Below are 15,969 nucleotides of genomic sequence, written 5' to 3' on the forward strand. Positions count from 1 at the left end.
TGGTTTGCCATACTGAAGCCATGTGCAAAGTTTCATTTAAATCGGAGAAGGTCGAGTCTGATGATCTAAATTTGAATAAATTTGTTGAAAAATCCTTGCATCACCAATTCTTTCTGCTCATCATTTGATAGGAAAGTGATCCACATGCAATGTTTACTACCGAAAATCAAGCAGTTTCTAAAAAGTCCTATGTATGCATGATTCAAGTAATTTAATTAAAATAGTTTGAAAACAGTACAATCTATCTAAGAACAACTCTATACAACAAGAACAGCGAGAGTTTATAATTCACTTGAACGTTCTCACCTCATCACTTTCTAACAAACCTTCTAATCTTCATGAAGCCAAAGTCATCCATGATACCACCGTCAATGGCATCGTCGGTTGCGACATAAGCTTACCGTTATCACATTCACACTGATTTAATCGCATTTTCAGCTACTCCGACACACACTTTCAAACACACTATATTTGCAGTCCCGACAGCTTGGCGGAAGACTAAGACTACAAGTGTTCTGTTTTTGCCTTGCTTCTGGGATTTGGAAGATTCTGGTTTGCGGTATTTCGAGAAACTCACCCAGTCACCCAGTCAGCAGTCGAAAAGACCGCGTCATACATAAGAAGGAAGCATCCGCTTTTTACACCTAAACTGTAGGGAACCGTCTAAGTGCGTTGAATATGCATGTGTGTTTCTTTCATTCCGGACCAAAAGAAGCTGAGGGTGCTAATCTGAACCGTTTCAACAACCGGGGCTGCAAATCGAGCTTGAAAAAGTCCGACCTGCAAGTGCTGCGGTGCTTTTGGTGAGTACATTCTCTGTATGAAGGTACTCCCAGTTCAGGCAGTCAACGTTTGGGGAGTGTCCTGGGGGACGATTTTATTTCTAACGAACGATGTGTCTGACTAGTTCCAATGTTCGAGATAGGTGCTCTTCGTGGAACAGTCCACAGTACGAAGCGATTATGGGATTTAAGTTGTGAATGGAGACATTGGTGTTTGACAGAGGAAATAAAAACGAATGTGCGTTTTGTCGTGTGGCTGAATAATGCTTTTTACATTTTTCTCTACTATTAAAAGTGCTGGCTATAATTCTTTTTTTCATGCATGACAGAAGCGTAACAATTCTTCCGCAAGCTCAGCCAATGTCGATTAAGGGCAAAAAATGTTGAGAACTTTATTTTATTCAGTTCATCGATAAAGTGTATCCTGAAATAAATTTGTTTTGTTAAAATAAATAAGAACAAGTGCTTTTATTCTTCTCGTAGGAAATGTGATGCGGTTACTTTAAACTTTCCAGAATCGGCATGTTAGATTGTGAAATCTGGGATAAATTGCAAAATAAAAAACCTGTTTTAATCCACATAGTGGTGTGATAATGCCTTTCTCTTTCTTCAAAACAGTCTCATAATTTTTTTTTTTATTAAATAATTTGTGACACTTTTGACACCAATTGATTTAGATTGAATCGAGTAGTCCACAGCATTCTTTAGTGTTTATGTCACATAGTAGGCAGTGATGCTCATCTAAAAAAACCCTTTTTAATCCACCTGATGGTGTGATAATGCCCTTCTCTTCTTACATAACAGTCTCATGAAAATATATTTCATACTTTTATTTAATAATTTCGGACACTAATTTTGACACCAATTGATTCATATTGATTCTAGTAGTTCACAAAAGCATTCTTCAGTGTTTATGTCACACAGTCGGCATCCTTTTTCCAACCTAGTGCTTGACATTTGTGTTGCCTATTTGTATGAGAAGAGTGATGCTAATCTAAAAAAACCTGTTTTAATCCACCTAGTGGTGTAATGATGCCTTTCTCATGTATAATATTGTGGTATTCAAAATTTTTCTCTTCGATTTTTGAAAAAAACCAAGGGATTGTTTGTGCATGAACTAGTATAACATACAGAATGAAACAATACATTGCTCGCGTAGGTTATTCTTAAGAATACGAAGTGGGTTCACTATTATATGCACTTCCGTCACCGGAACCTGAGAACCGGTATAATCGAAGTCGGTTCTTACGGCCACCAACTAACATGACATACAAACCCTACTAGTACGCACTCTAAATCACGATTTAAATGTTTGTTGCATCCGAAAACATGCAGTAATCTTTGGTAGGACCATAAGACCTTTCAATTGACCCTAAGATTGGGAATAACGGTTTAGAGTTCAGTTTATAACATTTTTTACGGTTTTTGTTCCGCCAGTTTAAGTGTCGGTGTACAAAATTGAACACACTTTACTCTATAACTCCGGAACCGGAAGTCGGATCCAGATGAAATTCGGAAATTCCATATAGGACCGGAAGACCTTTCATTTGAATCTAAGTTTGTGGAAATCGGTCAAACCATCGCTGAGAAAAGTGAGTGAGATCCATTTTGGTATATATGACCACTATTTCCGGTACTTCCGGAGCCGGATACCGGGAACCAGGATAGCCGGAATCGGTTTGTTTAGTTGCCTACTGATAATGACTTTCGATTTGTGTAGTTGACCAGTTTATAACATTTTTGACGGTTTTTGTTCCGCCAGTTTAAGTGACGGTGTACAATATTGAACACACTCTATAACTCCGGAACCGGAAGTCGAATCCGGATGAAATTCAGGAATTCCGTATGGGACCACGAAACCTTTCATTTGAATCTAAGTTTGTCAAAATCGGTTCTGCCATCTCCGAGAAAACCTAGTGAGATTGTTTGACACACACACTCACACACACACACATACATACACACACATACACACACATACATACACACACACTCTCTCTCACACACACACAGACATTGCTCAGCACGATGAATTGAGTCGAATGGTATATGACATCTTCACTAGTCGGTTTTTCAAGTGATTGCATAACCTTTCTATATGAGAAAGGCAAAAACCCTTCTTAGTACACTTAGGGGCTGTTCATAAAAGACGTCACGCTTTTTTTGACGATATTTGACTCCCCATCTCCCCTTTGTCACAAATTGTCACAGAAGCAAATACCCCCCACCCCCCTATGTCACATGTCACGAATTCAAAATAAATAAAATTCATCTCAATACATTCTCAATATGTATGACAAACCATACAAATAAGGGGGAAAAATCGATTTATTACATGCTGTCATTAGATTAAAAAATATCTCTGAAACTACAAAACCATCGAAATTATTTTATTAATATTAATTATATAATTTAACAAAAATATTTGATTGGAATTGAAGAAACATTTAAATCATCTGTTTTATTCCTCCTAGGGGTACACAGATATATTATTGTTTTAGGTAAAGAATAATATTCCCTTAGAAAATAAAATGAGCAAAAACTCATCAAAACGAGATCGGTACTGATCTTCCGTCACACAATGGGTAGTGATTTTGAGCTAAAAAGATTCTTGATTTATGTAAGTTCAATCATTGGATTTTTTCATAAGCTTTGATGTTGGTGGAGGAAAATCACATATGATCAAGATAAGACATGACATGATCTACGTCTGAAATCGTTGATCTCACGCCCTTTTTCAAATGGAGTACAATTGAATAAACTGCATCAGAATCAGATAAGAGAAATTCTTATGATATATAAATCAAATTACTGAAAAAATTGTCAGTGCATAACTTAAGTTAAACCGTTTGAAGGCATCTTTTTCTTTTTTACTCATATTATGCAAAATTTATTAATTTCGCTAATTTACTCGCTCCTCCGTGTACTTTTGCTGATCAGAACGGATTTCCTGCATCACTCATTTCCGAATTTACAAGAAGAAGCTTATACATCAACAAATACACGTTTTCCTATAGAATGTAAACGTTTATTGTGGAGATTATTTCAGGAAATAGGGCAAAGCAGTAATATAATGAGGTATTTCAAAAATGCGCTCATTGAAAATATTGGACGTCACATTCCAAAAACCTCCCCCCCCCCTCCCCCCTGTCACAAAAGGTCACGTTTTATGAAACACCCCCCTCCTCCGTGCGGCGTGACGTCTTTTATGGACAGCCCCTTAGTGGAATTTTAATATATCATGAAAAATCACCATAGGGGATTTTGACGCCAAAAGTCTTAGAATTGCATGAAACGTCGAGATTTAGTGTCATCTCGAGAAACATTTTTTTTAAATCAACTTTCTGGGATATTGAAATTTTTCTAAGTCCCAGAAAGTCGATTTTTTCAACAATTTTTTTTTTTTTTGAGATAACACTCGACGTTTTATGCAATTTTAATATTTTTGGCATCAAACAAAATTTTTGATTTCGGAAATTTCATGTACTCCCCCCTATGATGCTTTTAAAAGATCGAAAATTTTCAAACTTTAACCGCTGGGCAGCACCCCTTACCCATGTCCGATTTAGCACAAATTTTGCAAGAGGACTTTTTTCGAGGTGCCTAAACTATTGAACAATAGCGCTTTACGAAATTAGAGGTGATCCCAAAATATTGGCACCCTTGTATACATCAGAGCGGTAAAAAACAACGTGTTTTGTCGGTTACATCACTTATACCATCATATCTCCGGAACCAAATATCACAGCCATTTGATCTTTGAACTTGATCAATGGCCCGATAGTAGCTTTCAAACGAGTCCAAGTTTGTTAAAATCGGTTCAGCCATCTCTGAGAAAATTGAGCGCGTATAAATACAACGCTTTTTGTCGGTTACGTCACTTATACCATCATATCTCCGGAACCAAAAGTCACAGCCATTTGATCTTTAAACTTGATCAATGGCTCGACAGTAGCTTTCAAACGGGCTCAAGTTTTGTTAAAATCGGTTCAGCCATCTCTGAGAAAATTGAGCGGTAAAAATACCTTCGAAAAGTGCACAAACAGACATTTTCCGATCTCGTCAAACTGAGTCGAATGGTATATAACACTATGGGTCTCCGAGGCTCCGTTCGAAAGTCGTTTTTTTTCAGCAATTCTAATACCTTTCTATAGAGAAGGGCAAAACCCTTCTTAGTACACTTAGTGGAATTTTCATAGATCTTGAAAAATCATCATCATTTTTTAAAAAATCGACTTTCTGGGACTAACAAATCAAAGTCCCGAAAGTCGTTTTTTTTAAAACAAAAATTTCTTGAGATAACACTAAATCTCGACGTTCTGCAAATTTAAGATTTTTTGCCGTGTTTTGTCGGTTAAGTCACTTATACCATCATATCTCCGGAAACAGAAGTCGCAGACATTTGATCTTCTAACTTGATCAATGACCTAACAATATCTTTCAAACGGGTCTAGACTTGTAAAAATCAGTTAAGCCATCTCTGAGAAACCTGCGCGGTAAAAAAAACAACACGTTACGTCGGTTACATCACTCATACCATTATATATCCATTTGATCTTCGATCAATGGCCCGACAGTAGCTTTCAAACGAGCCAAAGCTTGTTGAAATCGGTTCAGCCATCTTTGAGAAAATTGAGCGGTAAAAATATCTTCGAAAAGTGCACACACACACACACACCGATCTCGTATATAACACTATGGGTCTCCGAGGCTCCGTTCGAAAGTCGGTTTTTCCAGCAAAAGGCAAAAAGGACGGGTGGGTAATGTCAAAGACATAACTGGATGTCGTGAACTCGAATAAAACTGGCACGCTTCCTTCACACTTCCGAATATCAGTTAGTTGAGCGGTGGTGAATCGTGCAAGCATTCACCTTCTTAACGGATGAGTTACATCAAACATTGTGACACAAAATTAAATATTACGAAGTAGTTTTCATAATTCTTCACTATAAAATAATGGCAGTTCTGAGAAGAACCTTTTATGAAGGCTTTCGTGCTGGAGAGTGACGAATTGAATTCGAATGCCGATGGATACCGCTAACTTCCGTCCAAGCTGACCTGTTGTCCGTGGATGGCGTAGGTATAGCGTTCACAACCGATTACAATCTTCCAATGAAGAACACATTAATACGCTGGGTTGATCATTGATATAATAGGCCTATGATATGAAAAGTATGAAATACCTCTATGTCTTTCTACATTGAGATACGAGATCAATGCATGTGCAAATACGAGATCAATGCATGTGCCTCCAAGCGTAGTAGTTCGTGAAGGATCAACTTTCATACCCAACTTCATATACTTGCTCATGAAATCAATGAATTTAATATTATCTTAATTTGAGGCATCTATATTGAAATCCCCAACAACTATCTTCGGCGTAGTTTTAGGAGAATATAAACATAAAATATATTTAGAAAAACACTTTTTCAACAACCCTGTTTCGCACGGCATATTTCTAAACGACATCCATATTAGTATAAAAATGTGTTCTTCATCAACACATTCGTTTGCGCATTGCGTGAGAGCATTACCCGTCGAAATTCAAATGTGTTAGTGACGGCGGAAACTAGCTAAGCAGCGCTTCCTTGACGACTGACGACTTCCACTGGCAAGCTTTTTATGTGCGTCCTTCGGCACAATTCTGATGTTCGGCGCTCGCTTCATTCCAAAAGTGTGAGCTCTTCGGTGTTGCACTCCCGTATGTCTTGCTTCGAAAACCGTTGCTCAGAAAATGATGGGAAAAAGAGGAATGTTCCCAGTTGTACAGCAGCAGATATTTCGTTCTCTTCCTCAGAACGCTGGTGCTGACATAGGTCGAATTTAGACATTTCACAGGTTGCAATTGAATCCTATCCTGATCAGACAGGCTGAAGTGTGTTGAAAATTGTCAATTAGAGCGACGACACAAAAAAGAGAAAAGTTCTCATAACTTTGACTCAAATCGAATCTAACTTTTGTTCAAACTAAAACTGTTTACAAATTGAATTGAAATGCTAGGTTATTCCCAAATAAACTTCCTAGTTGTTATTTAAGTTCCAGATAATTTTTTTCCTCTAGTGATATTTATAAAAAAAACTAGCTGAATTACCCGGCGTTGTTCGGAAATGTTTCGTGAAGGCAAGACTGCAAAACGACTTTGAAAATAGTTATGTCAATTGAAACACTCTAAATGTGTTGAAACACAAAAGGCAACTCGATTATACAATATTTCTAGAGATATTAAATTACTCTATTATTCAACTATCAACCATGCATCTCCATTAAAGTACTATCTGAAAGAATTGCAGATTGCATAAACTACTAGAACTGAGCACCGTGCGTTTCCTCCTTATAGAGATTCAATGGAAACGCATGGTTGATTATTCTTTTTTAATTAAACATGCATTATGAAAGCACTGTACGCGTTCAAAACTAATTTATTTGCTATCAAAAAATCAAGAGAGGTTCCAAAATCGGAAGCGTAAAAAAAAATGTCTCTAGATTTTTAGTATTTTTTTCAATGCAAGAAAAGTATCTTTCAACAATTGTAAAACTTCTCGGCAATGCCCCGAATATCTCTGATTCTATTCAAAGGGTGTAGCCGGGTTTTCATCTAAAAACTGCCCCCAAACAGAAAAATTACGCTGTTTGAAAGGGTATATATTGGAGATGATTTTCCCAAAATTTTAACCCTTTAACTGCCATATTGGTGGAGTTAGGGTGGTTCTTCTGATTTTCGTTTTATTTAAATTTTTCAAAAACCTCTTTAGCAAAAAAATTGAAAAAAAATCATGAATATTTTAGGAATTATGGGAAACTTTTCTGATTTTTTTCAGAATTTTTCAAAATGTATTTCATGTGAAAAAAATGTTTTAAAATTTTCGATTTTTTTTAATCGCGCTTGCAATTTTGGTACCATTCTAGATTTTACATAAAAAATAAATAACTTATGAGTACATTACGCTACATTTTTTTCTGATTTTTAAAAAATGTGGACGGGTATAATATCAGACTTTGAAAAAATAAATCATTCGGAAAACCACGCGTCTCCATCTAATTGTCGTCATCCGATGGAGACGCATGGTATTCAGTTCTAAAATCATATATGAGTTCAGGGCTTGAGTATTGACGTAAATAATAATGATAAAAGAATTTTATTCCTTATGTTTTACCTTTTTTTATATATATAAAAAATAGGTATAGAATTCGCTCAAACTTTCGAAAAATTTTCCGAGGCCCGGAGGGCCGAATGTCATATACCAATCGATTCAGCTCGACGAACTGAGCAAATGTCTGTGTGTGTGTGTGTGTGTGTGTGTGTGTATGTGTGTGTGTCTGTATGTGTGTTGTCAACTAAGAGGTCGAGATCTCAGAGATGGCTGGACCGATTTTGATCAAACTAGTCGCAAATGAAAGGTCTCCCCGTCACCCAGAACGCTATTGAATGGTTTTGAGATCGGATGTTTACTTTTTGAGTTATACGAAGTTTTATGTCAAAATTTTCAGTTTATTGACAGTATCTGTCACATTTGACCTTGAAAACAGAATATGTTTCCAGACTTAGATTTCGCTCGGTAATACCTATCCAACAAGCCATAGATTGTTAAAATCCGTCCATTTTTAACGGATATATCGATATTTTTGTGTAAGCCTTATTCCAGTAGAAGGAATTTTGAGCGCTGTATGAAAAAGCAATGCTTGGGAGCAACATGAAACACGATTTTTTATACTGTTACATATAATTGTTTCTAAGTACCAACAAGACTGTCTACAGCATCATTTTTCATGACATTTTGCCTCGGACCGAATTTAGCACGGTTCGTTTTTGGCAACATAATCGTTCGAATATGACATATTGGAAAGATGGCAGTACTTCCGAATTCAGAACATTTTCATAATTATATTGATTTAAACTGCTTACAGCAATAAATGCTGGAAGAACATAACACCCATATACCATTCGAATCAGTTCGTCGAGATCAGCAAATCCGTATGTGACAAATAATTTCACTCAATTTTCTCGGAGATGGTTAAACCGTTTTCTACTAACTCAGATTCATATGAAAAGTCGTATACTCCCAAATAAGGTTCCTGAATTACGTTTGGATCCGACTTCTGATTGCGGAACCACAGGATGATATGTGAAACGAAATTAATATAATGCAATTAATTTTTCTCGTAGATGGCTGAACCGATCTAAGATTCAAATGAAATCTAAGAATCATCTATGATTCAAATGAGAGGTCTTAAAATCCTATAAAACCTCTTACTTTTTAGTCAGATCCGACTTCTGGTTTAGAAAATGCAGGGTGATTAGTATAACAATGTTCATTTCACATAAATTAATCAGGTTTATCGGGTTTGCAGATTTGGATAGTCGATTACCAAATAAATTTATTTTAGTTTAAGCGGTATTCGTTTTTGGATTCGGAATGTACCCCCAGATTTTAATTCGCACTACAATTTCTCAAAGATGTCTACACACTCCTCAGGTGAATTTAACTGATTTCGGCTACACCGATTTTAGAATTCCGGTTCCAGTATCGAATCGATTCTCAAAGCTCAAAAATTTTCTCAAAAAAGACCAAATCGAACTTCAAAAACAAATATTACAGGACTTAAGGTCCCATACAAAATTGGTGAACTTTATCCGATTCTGGAATTACAGATGATGAGTTTATAAATTTCATGTAAATTGTTTGGCGTAATAATTTATGGCCATTCGAATCATTTTGGGCTATGTTAATTCCTGAATACCGGCTCTGGAGTACCATAAATAATGACGAAAAACTCTAAAGTGGAACTTACTTCGACATCTCATGGAATGTTCAATCGATTGTCACACGCTAAGATTGAAATTCGATATGTTTTGCAGTTTCGGAATTACAGGGTAATGAGTGATTAAAATCTCAATTTGCCGTTTTAAACGACGATAGTTAAAATAATGTCATGAGAACTAAAACACCTAAGAATATCCATGCAAAAACACATGCGTATTGATAAAAAAAAGGTATCATCTCACTGCTAGGTGGATTAATCACGTTTTTTAAACACGATTTACCAAGCAATGATGTAGGGAATGCATTAGTGAACATGTGTGCCAGCGAACGGTTGTATTTCGTTTCTAACTTGTGGTATAGTCTAGAAGTTTCGAGGTTATCTATTAGCAGTCCTAAGAAATACTATAAACCAGATAGAAATCAAGTCGAAGCGCCTGCAGCTAGTCCCGAAGACCCGAAAAGGACGTATTTATTCGCATCGTCGATTTTCTATACAAACATGTTCTTTTAAACTAAACATTTTTAGTTTTATTTCCTGAAGAGGACCCCTTTATTAAACAGTTTCGGAAAACCATATTGTTTTATTGATTTAATCGAAATATGTATTAACTAAAAATGAATGAGAAACTGAGCTATGTATAAAAGTTGAATTTCAAACGCTTTCGCAAATGTAGTTCATCGAATTTACTTGCACTTAAAGGTTTTTTTCTGGTGTTTCGTGGAGTACTTTTCTCAAGTATCAGCTCAAGCTCGTTCATTATGTATCTAGAAGTCGTTTCCATACAGCTCAGACTATGACCAATCTTTGCTCCATTTGATCGATCCACCTTGCTCGCTTTGCTTTCCTTTTTCTTGAGCCTTCCGAATCACATTCAAATGTTTGCCGTCTGTTATCCTGATGACATACCCAGCCGATCGTAGCTGTCCAATTTCAGCTGTACGTATGATAGGTGGATCTCCAAGCAGCTGTTGAAAACCGTGGTTTATACGCCGTTGATTAATTTCTTATGGCGACGTATTACTTTGCTTGTATCCGCGGTCATAAATGAATGAATACACGAATTCATGAACCACCACGATATCGTCACCACGCACCATTATTCGAGTGTTAAATTTTAAGGTCTTTCCCTCTCATACATTTTGTTTCGACGGATTTACTGTCAGTCCGATCCCAGTTTGATTAATCCGTCTTTATAAGCTTAGGCCGTTTGACTTTAGCTGTCTTGTTGAGCAGTTTCAGGCAACATGGCTATTCATACCATGTGATACAGAACGTCGACGAACATTTTACCTTAAAACTGATAGTTTTTTAGATTTTGCTTGGTTTCGAATTTTCCTTGATTTTGCGCTTGGTATCTAGGAATACTTTTTTCTGCAAAAGAACTATAATTTAATTGTCATTCAGAATTTTTACTAAATATAGTTATTATTTGATTTGAATGCAATAAATGTAAAATATATGTAAAATGACTTATCAGGTCATAAAAAAAACTTTAAGCCGTATATTAAGACCCTAAATATAACAGATCGGCTGAAAAGTTCGTATCGTTTCTATGAGAGGGCGCCACTAGAATTAAATCCATACCATTTTCAGTTAGTACCAACCTTAAAAAGATACGTGTATAAATTTGACAGCTGTCTGATTATTAGTTTGTGAGATATTGCATTTTAAGTGAAGCTACTTTTGTTATTGTGAAAAAAATGGAAAAAAAGGAATTTCGTGTGTTGATAAAGCACTACTTTTTGATGAAAAAAAGTGCCGCCGATACCAAAAAATGGCTTGATGAGTGTTATCCAGACTCTGCACCGGGCGAAGCAACAATTCGTAAGTGGTTTGCAAAATTTCGTACTGGTCATATGAGCACCGAAGACGATGAACGCAGTGGACGTCCAAAAGAGGCTGTTACCGATGAAAACGTGAAAAAAATCCACAAAATGATTTTCAATGACCGTAAAGTGAAGTTGATCGAGATAGCTGACACCCTAAAGATATCAAAGGAAAGTGTTGGACATATTATTCACGAATATTTGGATATGAGAAAGCTTTGTGCAAAATGGGTGCCGCGTGAGCTCACAATCGATCAAAAACAACAACGAAAAACCATGCTGAAATTGAACGAATTGGGCTTCGAATTGCTCCCTCATCCACCGTATTCTCCAGATTTGGCCCCCAGTGACTTTTTCCTGTTCTCAGACCTCAAGAGAATGCTCGCTGGTAAAAAATTTAGAAGCAATGAAGAGGTAATCGCTGAAACTGAGGCCTATTTTGAGGCAAAGGACAAATCGTACTACAAAAATGGTATCGAAAAGTTGGAAGAACGCTATAATCGCTGTATCGCCTCTGATGGCAATTATGTTGAATAATAAAAACGAATTTTGGCAAAAAAATGTGTGTTTCTATAAAACGATACGAACTTTTCAGCCGAACTGTTAACTGTCTGTCAAACTACACTGAACTGTTTGTCTAAGTATGTACAACAAGTTTGCCGAAGGTTCTATAGCTCTATCTGTCGATCGAAGCGAGATAACCGTTCACAGCCCCAATCAGTCAAAATCCCATATGGTCTGGGTCCCGTTTATTGCGGATTCGCTTTTCACGCCCCCGGTGAACCGCGTTATACGAGACCCCTCTGTATAACGAGTTTAAGCTTATAGAAATCGGCTCAGCCATCTCCGGGAAAATTGTTCGAAGAGAAAAATCTGATCAAGTGCACGCACACAATACTAGGTGTCTCCGGAACTCCGATCAAAAGTGGATTTTTCCAGCAACTTTTCATAGAGAAAGGCAAACGGTAAAAAGAGCCAAACTGAAACAAGTGTTCAAGAAATGGTTTTTAACTTGCTTTTTGACTTGCTCTTTAGATTATAATAATTGAATATTCCATATGACCATTTCATAATAATCTGTGCCAAATAGTTTATCATAAATGAATAAATGATTTATTTCTTTCCCGTTTCCTGAATGGTGACAACAAAATAGAAACACATCCATCTTACCGTGACACAGCAATGAGTATGCAGCTAATTACTTTGCCGAAAGTTTTCCGCTTATTTGTTGTGGAAAATCTTGCGAATTTCGCGGAATTTGTTTATATCAGGCATGCGAAACATCATTTTCCAAGCTGCTGCCGATGTCAGCCGGCGGATGATGTTCCAGAATATGATGAAGAGCTGTTAATGGGAAACATTCAACGTGACAAGTTTACAGCGAAACCCGTTTTTTACTTTATTATATCTTCTTAGAGTGTATCGTAAAAAGCTGTAGGTGGAAAAATTCATTTTTTAAAAACCTATCAAAGCGGAAATGCCGTTGTGAATGGGACAAACCTGGTGGGAAATCCGTCCGAGACACACGGCAGGGTAGCTCGACGAAGTGCACAATAAACAATAAGCAGCTTAGAAGGACAAGCGAATGTGTTATCAGCTTTCACCTCAGGCATTGAGTAACTGCTTTCGGATCCAACGGGTCGGGGTGAAGGGTGGACAAAGGTTTCACCAGAACGGCTGATAGGTTCGATATTTTGTATGTTCTGTTTCGTGATGTAACGATGTCTAACGGTTCTGTTCTGTTCTGCTACTGCTGCTGTCGATAAACCGGGTTTGTGTATAGAAATGAGTAAACATTGTGACAGCTTTGATGGCGGTGCAGTGGGTGGTGGTGATAAAAATAAGCTCGTTAATTTTATGGTTCTGGATCGTAATTAAGTGGTAACAACGATATGATGAATCGTTCAGCGAATTCGTGTCGTTTTACTGAGAGGAGCGGCAGCTATCCGAGCCGGGATATGTTGCTCATAAGCTGTGATTTTAGAATGACTCAACAAGGTGGTTAACGAAATACATGGCCTTGATTCATTTGTATTTCTTCGGAGAACTGATGATACTTGTTTACTGTTAACAATTAAAAGTAGACACTGCAATTTGCTCTTGGTTCATGACTTTAAAAATTTAAACACAGTTGCCAAGGAAATAGATTTGAACGTACCATTAACAAGGTATGCATAAGGAAAAAAACAACGAAATTTCCTGAAAAAAATCTATTTTTGAGTTTTTGCTTGCAATAGCAGTCTGATGTGTTTAGAAAAAAAATTCTTTGTCTTTCTATTTTCGGATAATTTCCATTGTTCGTTCGATTATCATCGATTATTGATAAGCAAAGTAAAGTACAAATATTACATTCTGATTCAGAACTTTACCTTCAGTTTAAGACTCGAACACACGGCAACTGGCTTGTCATATCTGGGTCGGACACTCTGCATCACTAACCCGGGACAACAGAACAGTAATAGTATAAGTTTCAACAACAAAGCGTTATGAAAACTGATCTCGTGCTTCCCCTCGCTTTTCCTGGAAAGATTGTTTTCAGAGCGCTCGCTAGTTCCGTAAAGCAGGCCAATCGGTATCAGTTTAAGTACGTATGATTGCACAGTCAACCGCAGAACTGATCGAATTCACGAGTGGAATTTCCAACAAGCTGACCGTTCATTGATATAATTTCTGGGGCAGAAGGGTACGTGAAAATGTGGCGACAGCCGATTCTATTTCTGGCTGCTATTGATAGGACGTGATTCTATTCAATTCGTTTTCAATTCCGAGCAGAGTACAGCTGAGGCTCGGAAATAAAGTTTGTAGCATTAGTTTGAATTCATATTTTGTTGGGAAAGTTTTCTCTTTTTATAACGTAGTTAGTCGTGATTTTTGGGGTAATAGTAGAATTTCTTGAAACGCACAATTACACTTTTTATTCGCCGTTCAATTCTACTATTTATCGCTCACGTCACTACAATTCCGCTAAGACTCGAACAATACTGTCTTCTTAGTACCCAGAGAAACTTATGTTATGAGAATAATCAACTGACAAAACAACTAAAAATCAACTAACTAAAATACTAAGTAAATTTTATTGTTCGGAAATTACATTTTAAAATAGTTCGTATCTTTAAATAAATACTACATTCTTTGCTATTTTGATATATGCTAGATTGTATTGTTTCCAATCGAGGGTAATATTTTTGATTTATTTTCCAAAAATGAACACCTTTTTGTCTACACCTTTTGATTGGCCTGCTTTACGGGAATAGATACAAAACCGTAGAACGTGTATAACTACTTGATATTATTTTCGTGGTATTATAATCGGATTGTTCAAAGCAAAATCCTGGCATTTCATTCCTATTAAGAAAGATTATAATCAGGGAAGTATGTGAAATCTGCCCCCGAAGAGATTTTATATTGTTGTACTACATTTGCAATAACTCGAACTGGAGACAATTTTCAACCTTTTTTACAGCGATATTGACGTTGCTAGGGCGGTTCTACTGATTTTCATTTTATTTGATTAATTTTTGAAGTAAACGCTCGACCAAAAACGTGCTTAATCCACCTAGCAGTGAAATAATACCTTTTTTATCAATCCCCATGAGTTTTTTGCTTGAATATTCTTCGGTGTTTTAGTTCTCAAGACATTATTTTAATGACCGTCGTTTTAAGCGGCACTTTGTGATTTTTATCACTCAATACCCTGTAATGTCGAAGCAAATCGGATCGAATTTGGATCCAAAAGTGTGACAATCGATTGAACATTCCATGAGATTTCGAAGTAAGTTTCAGTTTAGAGTTTGCAGTTATTTACGGTACTTCCAGAGCCGGTATCCAGGAACCAGCATAACCCAAAACGATTCGAATGGCCAAAGAATGATTATGACGAAATTGCAATAGTTTTTAGTCCAACTTTGAAGCTTTTTAGAATTGTCATCTTCTATATCGACTTGAATTTAAAAAACTCATCACCCTGTATTTCCAGAATCGGATAAAATTAATTAATTTTGCATGGGACCATAAATCCTTTGACTTGAATTTTTGTTTTTGAAATTCGATTTTTTGAGAAAACGATTCAATACTGGAACCGGAATTCAAAATCAGTGTAGCCGAAGTCAGTTAAATTCACCTGAGGAGTTGTATAGTTTACATTTGATTCAAAATTTTTGAAAATCAGTGCAGACTGACTAGAAAGCAAGATGTTTTATAGAATCTTAATACCTTTCATTCGAATCTTAGATGGTTCTTAGATTTCATTTGAATCTCAAATTGGTTCAGCCATCTACAAGAAAAATGAGTTACACTATTTTAATTTCGTTTGACATATCATCCTGCAGCTCAGGAACCAGAAGTCGGATCCAAATGTAATTCAGGAACTTTGTTTGGAAGCATTTCTCGTATGAATCTGAGTTTGTAGAAAATGGTTAAGTCATCTCCGAGACAATTGAGTGAAATTATTTTCCATACACGCATTTGCTGATCTCGACGAACTGATTCGAATGATATATGGGTGTTACGCTCTTCCAGCATTCATTACTGTCAGTAGTTTAAATCAATGCTGCCATCTTGGCCATCATCTGATTTACATATGCCATATTTGAACGATT

This window comes from Malaya genurostris, chromosome 3 (assembly GCF_030247185.1).
Source record: "Malaya genurostris strain Urasoe2022 chromosome 3, Malgen_1.1, whole genome shotgun sequence".
Lineage (NCBI taxonomy): Eukaryota > Metazoa > Arthropoda > Insecta > Diptera > Culicidae > Malaya > Malaya genurostris.